This window comes from Acinonyx jubatus, chromosome C1, assembly GCF_027475565.1.
Source record: "Acinonyx jubatus isolate Ajub_Pintada_27869175 chromosome C1, VMU_Ajub_asm_v1.0, whole genome shotgun sequence".
Taxonomy (NCBI): domain Eukaryota; kingdom Metazoa; phylum Chordata; class Mammalia; order Carnivora; family Felidae; genus Acinonyx; species Acinonyx jubatus.
In genome coordinates, this window is record NC_069381.1 from 61,097,517 (window position 1) to 61,115,601 (window position 18,085).

General features: G+C 34.6%; 1 protein-coding gene and 1 non-coding gene across 4 annotated transcripts in view; one reads left to right on the forward strand and one right to left on the reverse strand.

Moving 5' to 3' along the window:
- TNNI3K (TNNI3 interacting kinase) overlaps positions 1-18,085 on the forward strand; it is a 283,164-nt gene that overhangs the window by 47,744 nt on the left and 217,335 nt on the right. The window lies entirely within an intron of this gene.
- LOC113599653 (U6 spliceosomal RNA) lies at positions 6,475-6,578 on the reverse strand. Its single transcript, XR_003420570.1, has one exon. It is a non-coding gene; the product is annotated as a U6 spliceosomal RNA (small nuclear RNA).

An 18,085-nucleotide genomic window follows, 5' to 3' on the forward strand; every position in this document is an offset into this window, starting at 1 on the left:
GAAAATAACTTTTATTGAGTGTTTTCAATATGCCAGTTGTTTTCTAAGCACTTTACATTATCTCTTTATATTCTCATTATAACTCCACAAGATGGGTGATATTATTATCCTCATTTTATAAATGAGGAAACTAAGTCACCCTACTGGGTGTGGGAACATTCAAGGTGGAAAAATAGTATAAGAAACATCACGGTATATGTGGGGAAATATAAGCAATTCTGTGTAAACCTAACACATTAACAAAGTCCTATATTTCACAGTGTATTAAATAGCCAAATCATATCTCAGCTTTATATGTGTTTTCTTTTAACAAAACTCATATCTGACCTGCAGCCAATGTGTGTTACTGTTCCTGATTGAAACTCCTTGAGTGGAATTACAGAATTGTCATTTCAGTATTAAAGGTATTAAAGGTGAAGATTAAAGTGCATAAATGATTTGTCAGGGGGCAGAGTGAAAGTCAGGAGAGTGCCTGGAGAAGAACATAGAGCACTGAAATCTTACCCCAAAGCTTTGGTTTTCTAGGTTAGATAAGACCAGCTCCAACTAAGATGTTGGAATAGAATTGAGCATGATTATTTATAAGTCCCATCCCAGTTTCTAGCAGACACCAGTCATGAGGCAACACATCTATTGATTAAAAGTGTTGGTATGCTCTGGGGACCAGAAAATTTAGGTTTAACTGAGTAGGGGTGGGGCGAATACTTTATCTCTAACCCTAAATTTCTTTCTCTCTAACATAATCATAACAGGATTTACTTTTTATGTTGTTGTGAGGAATAAATGTAACTAAAGAGCCTAGAACCATGATTGGTATTGACATATGCAGGTTCTGTTTCTTTTATTCTTTATAAATATGCTGACAATGTGTGATTGTGCATTTCTATGGAAATGTATACAGGAATTCTGTCAAAGATATGACTATAAAATGCACACATATTCCCTTTGTTTTGTTTGACATTTGGTAAGAACATTTAATGTGACATCTACCCTCTTAACAAATTTTGAAGTATACAGTACCGTGTTGTTAACTCTAGGCAGTATGTTATACAGAATTTATGTTTCTAGAATTTATTCAACTAGCATAACTGAAACTTTATACCCATTAAACAGCAACTTCCAATTTCTCCAACACAACAGCCTCCAGCAGCCACTGTTGTACTCTCTACTTAAAAAATTTGACTATTTTATATACCTCATATAAAAGAACTCATGCAGTATTTGTCTTGTGATGCTTATCTCCTGTAGCATCATGTCCTCTACATTTATGAATGTTGCTGCAAATGGCAGGTTTTTTTTATGGCTAAATAATGTTCTGCTGTATATCCATTACCACATTGTCTTTATTTATTTTTCAATGGATTCTTAGTTCGTTTCCATATATTGGCTATTGTAAGTAATGCTGCAATAAACATGGGAGTGCTAATATCTGTTTGAGGTTCTGATTTCAATTATTTTGAAATATCCGGAAGTAGTATTGCTGGATCATTTGGTATTTCCATTTTTAATGTTTTGAGGAATATCTATAGTGTTTTGCATGACTGCTGTGCCATTTTGTATTCTGCCAACACTGTATAGGGTTCCTATTTTTTCACAACTTCACCAACACTTTTTTTTTTAAAATAATAGCTATTCTAGGGATACCTGGGTAGCTCAGTCGGTTGATTTCTGCTCAGGTCATGAACTCACCATCATGAGGCTGAGCCCTGCATGGGGCTCTGTGCTGAGCATGGAGCCTGATTAAGCTTCTATCATGCCCTCTCCATCTACCCCTCTCCACTCATGCTTGTGCGTGCTCTCTCTGTCTCTCTCTTTAAAAAACAATAAATAAATAAATAAATAAATAAATAAATAAATAAATAAATAAAGGCTATCCTAACAAATGTGAGGTGACATTTCATTGTGGTTTTTATTTGCATTTCCCTGATAGTTACTGATATTGAGCATATTTTCATATTCATGCTGGGTGTATGTATGTTTTCTTTGGAAAAATGTCTGTCCAAGTCCTTTGCCCATTTTTTAATGGATTGCTTGGGTTTTCTTGTTACTGAGTTGTAGGAGATCCTTATATATTTTGGAAATTAGTCCCTTATCAGCTATATGGTTTACAAATATTTTCTCCTATTCTGTAGGTTGCCTTTTCATTTTTTGAATTGTTTCCTTTGCCATGCAAAAACTTTTTAGTTTGATGTCTTTTTGTCTGTTGTCTCTTTTTGTGATTGCAGTGACAGTAAACGTGTATTTGCGTATGTCCAAATTCATCAAATTGTAACCATTGAGTATGTGCAGTTCTTTGTATATAAATTATACCTCAATAAAACTGCTTAAAAAATAAAATATGTACACATTTCTCTCTTATCTGTGTTAGTAAGGAGTGATATAAGGAATTAAGAGTAACCTAGATAATTCTAGAAAATGTAAGAACATAAAAGAAATCAATAGCATCAATCACATTAAATGCTCATACAGAGAGGGGGTATAACAGAAGGTGAGTTCAAATTCATAGATCATTTACAAGTCCCAGAAAGAGTTGAGTGTGGAGAATTAACCCATTGTGTCCTAGGACATGAAACTTTTGGATGACCCTAGTGTGACAGAGCTGCTCACCAAAATCTATATTCTCCTTCCTGGATGTTCAGGAAGACTACATTCCCCACTCTTACTTGTGGTCTGGTTTGACCTCAAACTGAGCACTCAATGAAAGTGAGGTACATCATTTTCAAGTGTGGCCTCCAAAATCTTCACAGCTTTCTCTGCATACACTTTTTTCTTTTCTTGTTGACTGGAATGAAACCAGCTCTTAGAGGAACCTTGGGAAACATTTGGTGAAAATAGCAGAAACTTCTAAACAACTGTGTGGAAGAAGGCTCCATGCCAACTTGTTTACCTAGTGATTATTAGTAAATGAGCAAGAAATGAACTTCTACTGGGTTTGAAACATAAATTTGTGGATCCACTTATTGCAGCAGTGACTATTACCATATTATACTTATTTATTACAATGATAGGGTAATGGGATATAATGAAAGTTATAGTATATAGAAGTAACATATCAGATATCCATTTCTGTGGGCCTCCACAGGAAGAGGAGACATGGAGAAAGGATTTGAAAGTGAGAAAGTGATAGAAAGCAAGCGGGGACTGTATCTCTGGATTGTTTTTAAGTCAAATCTTCAACTTTGACATTGATTCTCAGGGAGGCTGCAAGTGGTTAGATGCTCTTTGAAAGCCAGATTAGGGTGAAAGCACTGTAGAAGCCTATTGTGGGACTCACAGGAAGCAGAGTCACACAGACATTAAGGATCAGGATGTTTATTGGAACATGCCTTCACAATCCACACCAAGGGAGAACGGAGGAAGCAGGACTGGGGAGAGATTGGACTGTGATGCAGTCTCAGTAAGAGCTCAGTCAATCCCAGAGAGAACTCTGAAGCTGGGATGACCTTTGAGAGTTTTCCAAGTTGGAATGAGGAGCCTGGGCCTTTATACTGGCAAAATAACCAGTCGTTAGATTCTAGTGACAGGGCAGCTCTCTTTGGCCAAGGGAGATCTCCAGAGAGTGCAGAGAGCTGAGGGCTGTGCTGTTAGCCCAGCAATACTCCTGGCATCTTGGGTAATACATTCTTCAGACATTAGAAAGCCCTCTTATCTTAAGTGATCAGGACCTACAATTAATTGGCTAATTGAAAAAAACATTGGTAAAAGAGAGAACTTGTATTAAAAATACATACCATAGTTGAATATTTTATTTTCATTTTAACATAAATACACATTTATTCGTCACACTTTATTTTTTTTTATTTTTATTTTTTAACATTTATTCATTTTTGAGACAGAGAGAGACAGAGCATGAATAGGGGAAGGTCAGAGAGAGAGGGAGACACAGAATGCGAAACAGGCTCCAGGCTCTGAGCTGTCAGCACAGAGCCCGACGCGGGGCTCAAAGTCACGGACCGCGAGATCATGACCTGAGCCGAAGCTGGACGCCCAGGTGCCCCAGTTTGTCACACTTTAAATATGAAGCCAAAGCTTTTCTTTACATGCAAGTCCCTAAGTTGGTATTCAGGAAACTCTTTCTTGCTTACATAATACTTGTTAATGAATTAGATACAATTTATTGCTTTAGTTTCTTTTGAATAAACAATTTAAAATATAGTAATCAGAATATGAAATACCACTAAGTTTTTTTACTACTTTTTTCTACTTATATTTCATTAGTTTTTATTAATATCCCTATAAATTATATACATAAAATAAACAGTAAACTAATATTATCAGTTTGGGAATGAAATATGACTGGTTTTTGGAAAGCACAGGGTTTAAATCAGAGGAGAAGTTTTGAAAAGATACCGACAAACTGCAAATGTTTGAGCAATATGTCACCCAGTCTCTGTTTTGCTGCATTAGAAACAGTTATTTTGGGACTGGCTAAGTGAGATCCCCAGGTAGGTCTTGCTATGCAGGTTTTTTTCAGCTTTATGAAGGTATTATTGACAAATAAAAATTGTATATATTTAGGTTGTACAACATGATGTTTTGAATGTATATATGCATTGTGTAATGATTACTACAGTCAAGCTAACGAACATATTCATCACCTCTCATAGTTACAATTTTCTTCATGGTAAAAACACTTGAGATCTACTCTCTTAGCAAATTTCAAGTGTATAATACATTATTATTAACTATAGTCATCATACTGTATATTGGGTGCCCAGAATTTATTCATCATCTAACCGCAGGTTGTTAGTCCTGAACAACATCTTCCTATTTCCTGCAACCCTTCCTCCAACCCTGTAACCAGTACTCCACCCTCTGTTACATTGAGTTCGATTTTTTTTTTTTTTGAAGTCCACTTGTAAGTGAGATCATGCAGTATTTGTCTTTCTGTGCCTGGTTTAAGTCACTTAGCATAGTGTATTCTAGGTGCATTCATTTGTCACAAATGGCAGGATTTACTTTTTTAATTTATTTTAATGTTTATTTATTTTTAAGAAAGAGAGAGAGCACAAGCAGGGGAGGGACAGAGAGAGAGGGAGACACAGAATCAAAAGCAGGCTCCAGGCTTTGAGCTGTCAGCAACAGAGCTCAATGCGGGGCTCAAACTCACAGACAGTGAGATCATGACCTGAGCCAAAGTTGGATGCTTAACCTAGTGAGCCACCCAAGGAAAGCCCTTGGATTTCCACTTTTTAAACAAAAGCCAGATAATATTTCATTACATATGTATGTCATATTTCATATATCTGTTGGTGAGCACTTAAGTTGTTCCATATCTTGACCACTGTGAATAATGCTGTAATGAACTCATAGTACAGCTACCAATCTGACATAGTGACTTTATTTTCTTTGGCTATATACTCATATGTGACATTTTTGGATCATATGATACTTTTTTTAACTTTATGAGGAAACTCCATACTGTTTTCTGTAATTGCTGTTCCAGTTTACATTCCCACCAATAGCATACAAGTGCTCCCTTTTCTCTACTTCCTCACCAACACTTATTTTTGACTTTTGGTAATAGTCATACTATTACTATGAGGTAGTATCTCATTGTAGTATCTCACTGTAGTTTTGATGTGTGTTTCTCTTATGATTAGTGATGTTGAGCATCTTTTATGCACGTGTTGTCTATTTGTGTGTCTTCTTTATAAAAAATATCTTTCAGGTCCTTTGCCTATATTTAAATGGACTTATTTGAATTTTTTTGCTGTTTAGTTTTATGAGTTCTTTATGTAATTTGGATATTAATCCCTTGTGAGACATATGTTTTGAAGATACTATCTTCTATTCCATAAGCTGCCTTTTCATTTTGTTCATTGTTTCTTTGGTTATGCAAAAACATTTAAGTTTCATACTGTCTGCTTCATTTATTTTTGCTTTTGTTATCTGTGCTTTTGGTGTCAAATCCCCCCCTGCAAAAAACAAACAAACAAACAAACAAACAAAACTTATTGCCAAGAGCAATGTCAAGGAATTTTTCCCCTGTGTTTTCTTCTAGGAATTTCATGTCTTCATTTAAGGCTTTCATCCATTTTCAGTTAAATGTTACGGGTAGTATGAAATATGCATCCTTTTTCTCTTTCTTTTCTTTTCTTTTCTTTTTTCTTTTTTCTTTTTTTTTGTATGTGGATATCTAGTTTTCCCAAAATAATTTGTTGAAGAAACTTTCCACATTGTGTATTCTTGGCAACTTTGTCAAAGATTAGTTGAATACATATGCATGGTTTTATTTCTGGGCTTTTTATTCTGTTCCAATGGTCTAAATATCTGTTTTAAACTAGTACCATAGTGTTTTGATTTTTATCACTTTATAATATAATTTGAAAGCAACAAGTGTGATGCCTCCAACTTTGTTCTTCTTGCTCAAGATTGCTTTAGCTATCTAGGCTCTTTTTTCTTTTAATTCCACTAGAGTTAACATATAGTGTTATATTACTTTCAGGTGTACAATATAGTGATTCAATAATTAAAAATCTGAAACACTTCACAAATATGCATGTCATTCTTGCACAGGAGCCACACTAGTGTCTGTATCATTCCAGTTTTATTCTATGTGCTGCTGAAGTGAGTACTATCTGAGCGCTTTTGTGGTTTCCATATAAATTGTTTTTTTTTTTCTATTTCTGTGTAAAATGCTATTGGAATTTTGATAGGGATTACATTGAATGTGTGTGCTATTTTGGGTAGTATGGATATCTTAACAATTTTAATTCTTCCAATCCATGAACAGTGGATATCTTTGCATTTATTTGTATCTTAAGATATTTGTACAACTAATTTTTGTATGTTGATTTTGTATTGAGATCTCTATTGATTTATTTATTATTTTTAACAGATTTTGGTGGATCTAGATAAGATCATGTCATCTACAAACAGAGACAATTTTACTTCTTTCTTTCTGATTTGGATGCCTTTTATTTATTTCTTTTTCTTGCTGAATTTCTTTGATGGGACTTCCACTATTATATTGAACAAAATTGGGCATCCTTGTCTTGTTCCTGATCATAAAAGAAAAACTTTCAGCCCTTCACCATTAAGTATGACGTTAGGTGTAAACTTGTCATATATGGCCTTTATTATGTTGAGGTACATTCCCTCTCTACCTAAATATTAAGAGATTTTACGAGGAAGGGATACCAAATTTTGTCAAATGCTTTTTCTACATATACTGTTATGATCATATGATTTTTATCTTTTATTTTGTTAATGCAGTGTATCACATTCATGGATTTCTGTATGTTGGACCATTCTTGCATATGAGTGACAAATCCCACTTGATCATAGTATATGATTATTTTAACATGCTATTGAATTAGGTTTGATCATATTTTTTTGAGGATTTTTGGCGTGCATATTCATCTGGGATATTAAGCATTAATTTTCTTTTCTTTTAATGTCCTTAACTAGCTTTTGGTATCAGGGTAGTGCTGGCCTCATAAAATAGTTTTGGAGTCTTCCCTCTTCTCTTTGAGAAGGCTGGTATTAATATTCAGAATTCACCTGTGAAACTATCTGGTCCTGGACTTTTGTTTATTGTGAGGCTTTAATTACTGATTCCATTTCCTTTCTCATTATTGGTCTGTTCTGATTTTCTATTTCTTCAATATTCAGTCTTGGTAGGTTGTATCTTCTTAGGGATTTATTTAGTTTGTTGGTATATAATTGTTCATAATAATGTCTCATGATGCTTTGTTTTTCTATGGTATAAGTTGTAATGTTTCTTATTTTATTGTTGACTTTATTTGCATCTTCAAGCTTTTTTTCATAATTAACCTACCTAAGGATCTACCCATTTTGTTTATCTTTTTTTTAAAACCACCCTTAGTTTCATTGATATTTTCTATTGTTTTTCTAGTCTCTATTTCATTTATTTCTCCTCTGGTCTCTTATATTTTCTTCCTTTTGCCAACTATGAGTTTTTTTTTTATTGTTCTTTTTCTAGTTTCTTGAAATATAAACTTAGGATTTTATTTGAGATCTTTCTTTTTTATTAATGTAGACATTTATCATATTAGCCTTCTTAGAACTGCTTTTGCTGCATCCTGTAAGTTTTGCTATGGTATATTTCCACTTTGTTGCTTTCAAGATACTTCCCTTTTGATTTCTTCTTTCACCCTTTGGTTTTGCAGGAATACGTTGTTTTATTTCCAAATTTTGTGATTCTCTTTTTAGTTTTACTCCAGTTATTACTTTCTATTTTCATACTATTTTGATCAGAATAGATATGTGATATGATTTCTATACTGTGACCTAACATCTGATTTACATTGTGACCTAACATATGATTTTTCTTACAGAATGTTCCATTGTGCTTGAGGAGAATATATTGTGTTGCTATTGGATGGCATGTTCTGTGCATGTCAGTTAGCTCCATTTGGTCTAAAACATATTTCAAGTACAATATTTCCTTATTGATTTTTTGTCTGGATGATCCATTCATTGTTGAAAGTGGAGTATTAAAGTCCTTTATTATTATTGAATTTCTGTCAATTTTTCCCTTAAGAGCTGTTAACATTTGCTTTATATATTTAGATGCTCCAATATTGGGTGCATATGTATTCATAATTATTTTATTCTCTTGATGAACTAATACTTTTATCATAATATAATGATCTCCTTTGTTTCTTGTTACAGGTTTGACATGAAGTCTATTTTGTCTGGTATAAGTATAGCTACCCCTGCTTGTCTTTGCTTTCCATTTGCACGGAATATCTTTTTCCATCTCTTCACTTTCAGCCTATGTGTGAGTCTATTAATAGGCAGCATATACTTGTGTCTTGCTTATTTTTTTTGATTAAGACTTAATTTTTTAGAGCAGTTTTAGATTTACAACAGAGTTAAAAGTACAGAAATTTCCTATACACCCTCTGCCCCCCACAGATGCATATCCTCCCACATTATCAACATAATTCATCAGACTAGTACACTTTTTACAAAGAATGAACCTACATTGGCACATCATAAATCACCTAAAGTCTATAATTTACCTTAGGATTCACTTGTGGTGGTGTACATTCTTTGGGGGTGGACAAATGTTTAATGATGTATGTCCATCTTTACATCATATAGAGTATCTTCCCTGACCTAAAAATCCTGTGTTCTGCCTATTTGTCTCTTTCCCACTCCCCACCCTTGACAATCACCAGTCTTTTAATTTTCTGTATCGTTTTGCCTTTTCCAGAATGTCATATATTTGAAACTGTACAGTTTGTATCTTTTCAAGACCTTCCTTCACTTTGTAATATGCATTTCAGGTTCCTCTTTGTCTTTTCATGGCTTGATAGATCAATTTCTAGCAGTGAATGATATTCCATTGTCTGGATGTAGTAGAGTTCATTTATTATTTACCTACTGGAGGACATCTTAGTCACTTCTAAGTTTGGCAATTATGAATAAATCTACTATAAACATCTGTGTGCCAGTTTTTGTGTGGGCATAAGTTTTCACTTCCTTAAGGTAAATAGTAAGGAGTATGATTGCTGAATCATATAGTAAGAATGTGTTTAGTTTTGTAAGAAACTGCCCAACTATCTTCCAAAATGACTATGCCATTTTGTATCCCCATCAACAATGTCTGAGAGATCCTGTTGTTCCACATTCTCACCAGAGTTTGGTGGTGGATTTTGGCCATTCTAATAGTTGTATATTGGTATCTCATTGTTGTTTTAATATGCATTTCCTTGGTGACATATGATGTGAAGCATCTTATATATAATCTTATATATATATATAATATATAAATATAAATATATATATCTTATATATAATAATATATATAATTATATATATATTAATATATAATAATATATATTATATATAAGATATATAAGATATATATAAGATATATATAAGATATATATATATATATAAGGTTATATATATCTTATATATATATAAGATATCATATATATATGATATAGATATATAAGATATATATATAAGATATATATAAGATATATGATATATATATGATATATATATATGATCTTATATCATGATATATATAAGATATATATCATATATATATCATATATATATATATATATATCTTCTTTGGTGATGTGCTTATTAAGGTCTTTGGCCCATTTTTTTAATCAATTTTTCATTTTCTTATTGTTGGGTTCTAAGAGTTCTCCTGTATTTTGAATAAAAGTCCTTTATCAGATTTGTCTTTTGCGGACATTCTCTCCCAGTCTGTAGATTGTCTTCTAATTTTCTTGATATTGCCTTTCATAGAACAGAAGTTTTTCATTTTAATGAAGTTCAGCTCACCAATTATCTCTTTCATAAAGCATGTCTTCAGTGTTGTATATAAAAAGGAACCACTATATTCAAGTTCATCTAGGTTTGTTCCTAGGTTATCTTAGGTCATAGATCCATTTTGAATTAATTTTGTGAGGGCTGTAAGGTTTGTATCTAGATTCATTTTCATTTGCATGTGGATGTCCATTTGTTCCAGAACCATTTGTTGAAAAGACATCTTTGCTCCATAGTATTGCCTTTGTCCCTTCGTCAAATATCCGTTGACTTTATTCATGTCTGTATATTTTTGGTCTCCCTTTTCTGTTCTGTTGATCTACTTATGTACTCTTTTGTTAATACCACTATCTTGATTACTGTAGTTTTATAGAAACGATTGAAGTCTTTAGTAGCATCAATTTTCTAACTTTTTTCTTCTTCAATATTGTGTTGGCTATCACAGTAGCCTATCTATATAAACTTCAAAATCAGTCTGTAAATATCCATAAAATAACTTTCTGGGATTTTGATGGGGATTGCATTGAATCTATAGAACAAGTAGGGAAAAACTGATATCTTAACATATTTAGTCTTCTTACTTGAACCTGAAATATCTATTTATTTAGTTTTTTTTTTATTTTGTCTATCAGTATTTTGTAGTTTTCCTCATATAGATCTTGTATATGTTTTGTTAGATTTATACTTAAGTATTTTATGTTAATGTAAATGATACTGTGTTTTTTCATTTCAAATTTTACTTGTTCATTTTTGGTATATAAGAAAGCAACTGACTTTTGTACCTTGTAACCTTGTACCTTGCAACCTGGCATAATTGCTGATTAATTTTAGGAATTTTTTGTTGATTCTTTCAGAATTTCCACTTGGATAATCATGTCATCTGTAAACATAGCTTTATAGATATATAGCTTCCTTACCAATCTGTACACTTTTATTTCTTTTCTTACCTTATTGCATTAGCAAGGAGTTCCCATACAGTATTGACAGGCATAATGAGAGAGGACATTGTTGCCTTGTAACTAATCTTAGTGGGAAAGCTTTGATTTTTCTCATCATTCATATGATGTTAGCTGTAGATATTTTGTGGATAGTCTTTATCAAGTTGAGAAAGTTTTCCTCTATTGCAATTTTCTAAGACTTTTTGTTTTGAATGAGTACTGGATTTTGTTAAATGCTTTTTTACATCTATTGATATGAAGTGGTTTTTCTTTTTTATTCTGTTGATGTGATGGATTACAGTAATTGGTTTTCAAATTTTGAGCCAGGTTTGCATATCTAGAATAAATACCACTTGGTTGTAGTGTATAGTTATTTTTATGTGTTTTTTATTTATTTTCCTATTTTTTATTGAGGATTTTCATATCTATCAGAGATATTGGTCTATAGTTTTCTTTTTTTGTAATGTGTTTGGTTTTAGTATTAGGGTAACGCTGGATTCATAGAATGAGTTAGGATCTATTCCCTTTCCCTCTTTTGTTTGAAAGAAATTGTAGAGAATTGGTATAATTCCTTCCTTAAATTTTGATAGAATTCACCAGTGAACCCATCTGAATCTGATGCTTTCTGTTTGGGAAGTTTATTAAGCTGTTACTCAAATTCTTTAATAGATATAAGCCCATTCAGATCATCTGTTTTTTTTCTTGTTTATGTTTTGGTAGATTATGTCTTTTAAGCAATTTTTGTTGTTGTTGTTGTTGTTGTTGTTGTTTTATTTTTTTTTTCCAGCACTTGGAATATATCCTCCTGCTCTGTCCTGGTCTGCAAGGTTTCTGCTGAGAAAGTTACTGGTAGTCATATGGAGGTTCCCTTGTATGAGATGGGATGAATTTCTTTTCTCTTGCTGCTTTCAGAATTCTCTGATTTTTTTTTTCAGTTTTGACAGTTTTATTGTGATGTGTTTTTATCAAGTCTTCTTCTGTGGCATCGGTTTGAGGGCCACTGAGCTCCCTGTACCTAGATATCAGTATCTCTCCTCAGATTTGGGAAAGTTTTTGGCAAAGGTTTCTTTTAAATTACCTTTCTGCCCCTTCTCTCTGTCTCTCTCTGTCTCTCTGTCTCTCTCTCTCTCTCCTTTTCTTTTTTCCTTTTGAGTTCCCATAATGTGTGCTTTTCTTTCTGATGGTGTTCCATAAATCCCATAGACTTTCTTCCCTCTGTTTCATTCATTTATCTTTTTGTTTTTCTAATTCAGTAATTTCAAATAATTTTTTTTTCATATTCACAGATTCTTCTACTTGACTTAATCTGCTGTGGATACTATGTATTGTATTTTTCATTTCATTCATTGTATTCTCCAGCTCCAGAACTTCTCTTTGGTTCTTTTTTATAATTTCTATCTCCTTTTGAAACTTCTAACTTTGTTCATATATTGTTTTTCCTGATTTTGTTGAGTTGTCTATGTTCTCTTGTAGCTTGCTGAGGTCCTTAAAACAATTTTTTGAATTCTTTGTCAATTCATAGATCTCTATTTCTTTATAGTAATCACTGGAAAGTCATTGTGTTCCTTTGATTGTTTCATGTTTCCTTGATTTTTTTGTTTCTTGTAGCCTTGCATTATGTGTGCACATTTGACAGAGCAGTCACTTCTAGAATTTATGAACTGCTTTAAGTAGAGAAAGACCTTCATCCACAGGTGAGCACAAGGGTGCCAGCTGGGTGTAGTGTGGCAGTTCCATCTCTGAGGAGAGCTTAGGAAAGTATTCTTCTTGTAGCTCTGTCAGCTAAGGTCAGCATTGATGAAGATTGTATGGGTACTTAGCAGCCAAGTTTGTAGGTATCCACAGTGGCAGCAATGGCTATTGGGTTCTTTGGTGCAAAGGCTTTTGGGATTCTTTTGATCTTTCTTTTCTCCCACGGGAGAATTTGTGGCCAAGGGGCTCCCTCTTGGCATCATGTCTGGCCCATCAGTGCACTCATGGTTACAGTGGCACTAGTATCAGATGCTAGAGCTTAGAGTCCATGGAGTCGTGGTAGAGCTAGAGGTCCAGAGCTCAGGCACAAATGGAACTATATTGGCTCCAGGATCTGGGCTATGGGCATTCTCACTGTGGCAGTGGCTTTGCCATTCTAGGTGAGAGTTCTTGCAGAGTGACCATGGAGCTTGCGTCTAAAGAATAGGCATATTCCAAGCAGCCATGGCTCTGGGGTTTGAGGAGCAGACATGCTCACTGTGGCTCTGGCTCTGGAGTCTGAGGTACACATGCATATGATGCTGCCATAGGTCTGGAGTGCAGGCATGTGTACAGCAGCTGTGGCTCTGGATTCCAGTGCATGTCCAGGGTTAATAGAAGGGGAAGCCCCAGTTCCAGGGTGGTGGAACATGTAGCAGTTCCTTCTGGGGCAGGAGTCACTAGATGTGCATAGCAATATCTCCTTCTCCAGGGGTCTTAAGTGACAGTGGATGTTGTTTACCTTGGTGGCAAAAGCTGCTAGTGTCCTTTCTGGAACAGGCCACTGGAGTCCACATGAGTAATTATGAGCTTCTCCATTGTGAAAGCTATGAAGGTCTGTGGCTGCCATATGCTTCAGAGGCTGTTGAGATACTCAGGGCAAAAGCTACTGGGGTCCTCTTCAGTGCAGAACACTGGAGACCGTAGTGACATTCGCTGTATGGCTGATACTGATGGACTTTGACCTTCTTTGCTCCTAGCCATCTCCAGACATCTCAAGTATGCCAATGTCCCCAGCAATCCTACATGTGAGATTATTCCCTTATTCCCATTTTTAGTTCCATTGTGTTGCCACGGGTTCTTAATTGGCCCCTGGGCCCTTCCAGGGCTATTTTCCTTCATGGATAGTTCATTGGGATTTTTTAGGGAGACGAATGGGGCAAGAGAACAAAGATTGGTACCTCCTATTCTGCTTTCTTGCTGATACCACTCCCAGATGCTCCTTCACTAAGTTAATTCTGAGTATCTTCTAAAGAGAGAGCTGACTACATGTAACATCATGGAAAATCAACTCTTTTCCTTTCTAGCCCACACATATATGCCATCCCTCCTACTTGAATAATGTGACATGACACCTCTTATTCATTTAGCTTCAGTGTTGAGGCACCTCCTTCTAGCTGGGAAGATACAACGTAGCCAAGTGTAAAAGCTCTACCACCTTACTGTGCTTTCTGTCCTTACCTACAAACAAAATAGGGCTAACTTTTAGACAACTCCTATCACTTAGTTGCTAAACATTGTATCTTTTCAGGATAGAGGTTTCCAGTTGTGGATTAGTTTATTGTTGGATAAATTTCCTCACTCACCCGGTCCCTGCCCACAATTAATTTCAAGGTGCAAGCTTCATTGTCTTTGAACTATGCTCTATAGTAAATTTAGAGCCGTTTGATATTTGAAAACATAACTTTGAATCATTGTTCTTCTTTCACAAATGTGGAGCAATCTAGGAGTTAAACTGAATTATTCAAATAAGTTTTCAGTTCTCATAACCAGATAAATTAATTCAGAAGTTGTAGGCTTCTAGCTGTCAGGGAAAAAAAAAATCTATCACATACAGTGAAGGTTTTTTTTTTCTTTTTTTAAATTATTACTTAATTAGTTTCCCTCATAGAAAAAAAGAAAGAAAGAAGAAAGAAAGAAAGAAAGAAAGAAAGAAAGAAAGAAAGAAAAGCAAAAAGTCATTAGTCCAATTATAAGTCCCCTTGGTTCCAGAGAACTAGGACTAGATATGTTACACCCCCTAGTTTTTCTATGAAAATAGCTAAAAATATATTAACACAGAATATAATACTTAAAACATGACAAAAGTGGATGCAAGCCTTCCTTTCCATAATAAACTCCCAGGGCACATTTTATGAAGGTATCAAGGGCCGTAAATTATTTTTAATATAATTAGAAAATTTCTGTTATCTGGACCAAATTTGAGGTTTCTTTATTCTTAAGATATTTTATCATGTAAATGGTAGTGAGTCTTGCCATGGGTCTAAAGATGAAATTTTGGTCTCTTTGTTCAATGGTCTTCTCTGAATACTGAAATTTTGTGTATAGAAAATCCCCTGTTCCTTACTTAAAGGTCTTTGCTCAATGACAAATACAATATATTTTGTGTAGGTATGTGTTGTGAAAGAATTTACAAATTTCATGGCATTCTGGCCTAATCATGAGTAATTGAAAGAAAAATATGAATTTTTGCCTCTCTAACTTTATAAAATAAACAGCCTTTGATAACCTCTGTGATTTCCATTTCATATTATATGTATTAAGATTGTAGGAATTTCCTGTTACCTTACTTTTTAAAAAGATGAACAGCTTTTCTGAGGATATATGATTATTATACTTTTTGTGTTAAGATTTACATACATTTATTCATTCATTTATTTTTTTTTAATTTATGAAACATATGGCCATGAAAAGAATGTCAGGAGGGAGATGTAAATACAGAGAACTTGTGGAACCTCTCTTCTATAGATTATTAAAAACAGGATAAATCACCATCAATCTTGCTTGTTGTAAGTAGTTACCTGCCTAAGAGACCAGAAGCAGGAGGTCCTTCTAGCTTCTCAGTGATCCTCTATCCTAAGATATACATGTCCTACAATGTATGGCATTGACTGGTTTGGGGTTTGGGTTTAGGGAGACAACATTTATGTAAGATACAAGGCTATCACAGAATTTGTTCATGGAATCACAGTAAAGATGAGTTAAGGACAAATAAAATGTAAAGAAAAAGAAATGGGGTGTCTTGTACTGAGGTTATTTATGACTGGTCTTCTTGCCTTTGCAGCTTTACTGAAAGATGGTGATGAGGTCTTATGCATTTTCTGTCCAAATAAACATATGGATTTTAAATGATGTAATAAGGACAGGTTAGAATAAGAGATCAATCTCTAATTATTCTGGACTACTTTCTAATTGGCAAAGTGTCCTAGCTACCCCTCACCAAATGGTCTTTTTTGGCCATTTCTGTCTTCATCATTACCTTGATGGGAGAATTAGGAAAAGAAGAGACCATGATATCTGGCTATTTTACTAGTCACTGATTAAAGTTCCAAATAGGAGAAATGAGTAATCTTAACTAAGATGAGAGCCAGGGATTATGTGTGTATTTCCCAGCTTTACTAATGACTCCTCTATTATTGTCCCTGTTCTCCTTGCCTCAGTTACTTAGCCTCTGCCTTCCTAGTTCATCCCATTGGGCTACTTGAGCTTTCCTGAGAAGACTCAGTTCTGCTTGAAGAGTAACCAGTCTGAACCTAAACAGTATTCAAAACAGCCTTGACCACATTTTACCTGATTTCTTCCTATGAAGTTGAGAATGTTTCACTCTTGTGGACATTAGAGACTGGGAGTTCTGTAGTCTTTATATAGTTGGAACTTCTTTTACCTTTTTCTTGGATAGCTCCTATGAAGCCTAAGCAATAATCAATATAGGCACTATCTCTGGAGAAGTCACTCCCCCAATCCAGTGCCTCATCTTTGCCTCATAACACCAGGTTTATCTCTAGCATACTTCTCTCACTATATTGTCTGTCACCCTAGACAATGAGTTCATTAAATCCAGGACCAGGCATCTCTTTTTGTCTCACAGGCTTGGCACCAAGTAGGCATTAGGCGCTTCTAAATGAATAACTGGCTGACACAGTCTGAAATTGCCCTGGAGTCACAATTTCCTCACACCAATTTTCTAGTCTGGCCTTATGTTTAGGCTCCTCCTTTCCTAGCTCCATCTTGTCAGATTTCTTTCTAAGCCTGCAGTCCTAGTTTTTGTTTTGTTTTGTTTTGTTTTGTTTTGTTTTGTTTTGTTTTGTTTTGTTTTGAGAGAGAGATAGTCAGGGAAGGGCAAAAGGGAGAGAGAAAATCTAAAGCAGGCTTCATGCCCAGTGGAGCCTGACGTGGGGCTCCATCTCACAACCTTGAGATCATGACCTGAGCCAAAATCAAGAGTTGGATGCTTAACCAGTTGAGGCACCCTGGCACCCTCAGTCCTGTCTTCTAAAGTCTCTCTGAGGTTAACTGCTTACCCAAAGGATAATAATCCACCTGCTAGACTATCTTAGTGCACTAAGAACTCCCAAGTCCTGAGCTTTCTCCACAAATTCAGCCCCAATGAATGATGTGCCCATTGCAGCTAGACTTGCCTTGCCTTTAAACATGGCATCAGGCATGATTTAGATTCCTGGACATCTCACTGCCTTTTCTCTCTGGTAGGAAGCTGCTCTCTCTATCCTGTTGATAGACTTGATGCTCTAACCTGAGAGCTGAGGAAATTAATATTTATGAATAATTTCCTTTAGTCATATCTTTTGCTTATTACACCATTTAATTTAATCCTTGCATAACTTTATTGAAGAATCTGAGGCTCAAATAGATGAGATGATCTGTACCAAATCGCACCACTATTAAGTATCAGAGTATCTTACCCAAACTGGCTGACACCAAAACTGAGCTCCTGATCAATTTTCTGTAGAGCCAAAGACAGAGGACCTATGGAAAGCTTCCTCAGAGAATCTAACAGGAGAAAGTCCATTGCTTCTGTATATTCTATAGTATTTCTACATCTACATTTGGCTTTGTTCTTATTTTTAAGATTATTCCCAAGATTTCTCATCAATAAGACAATTTTTTTTGGAAATTATACTTTCTATTATGTTCTTCATCTGTCTTTGGTGAAAGGCTAAAATGCTAAGGATATATTTCAAAAGAACTAGAAAAGAAAAAAATCTTGCTTGTCAAAACTTTTGATGATAAATGTTTTCTTTATCAATTCTGATTAGAACTTATTTTCTGTAGCACTGAAAATGTTTTTTAACTCAGTAACAAGAATATTTTTTTTAAATATTTACAACAATGAAAGTGTCACTTTGTTTGTCATT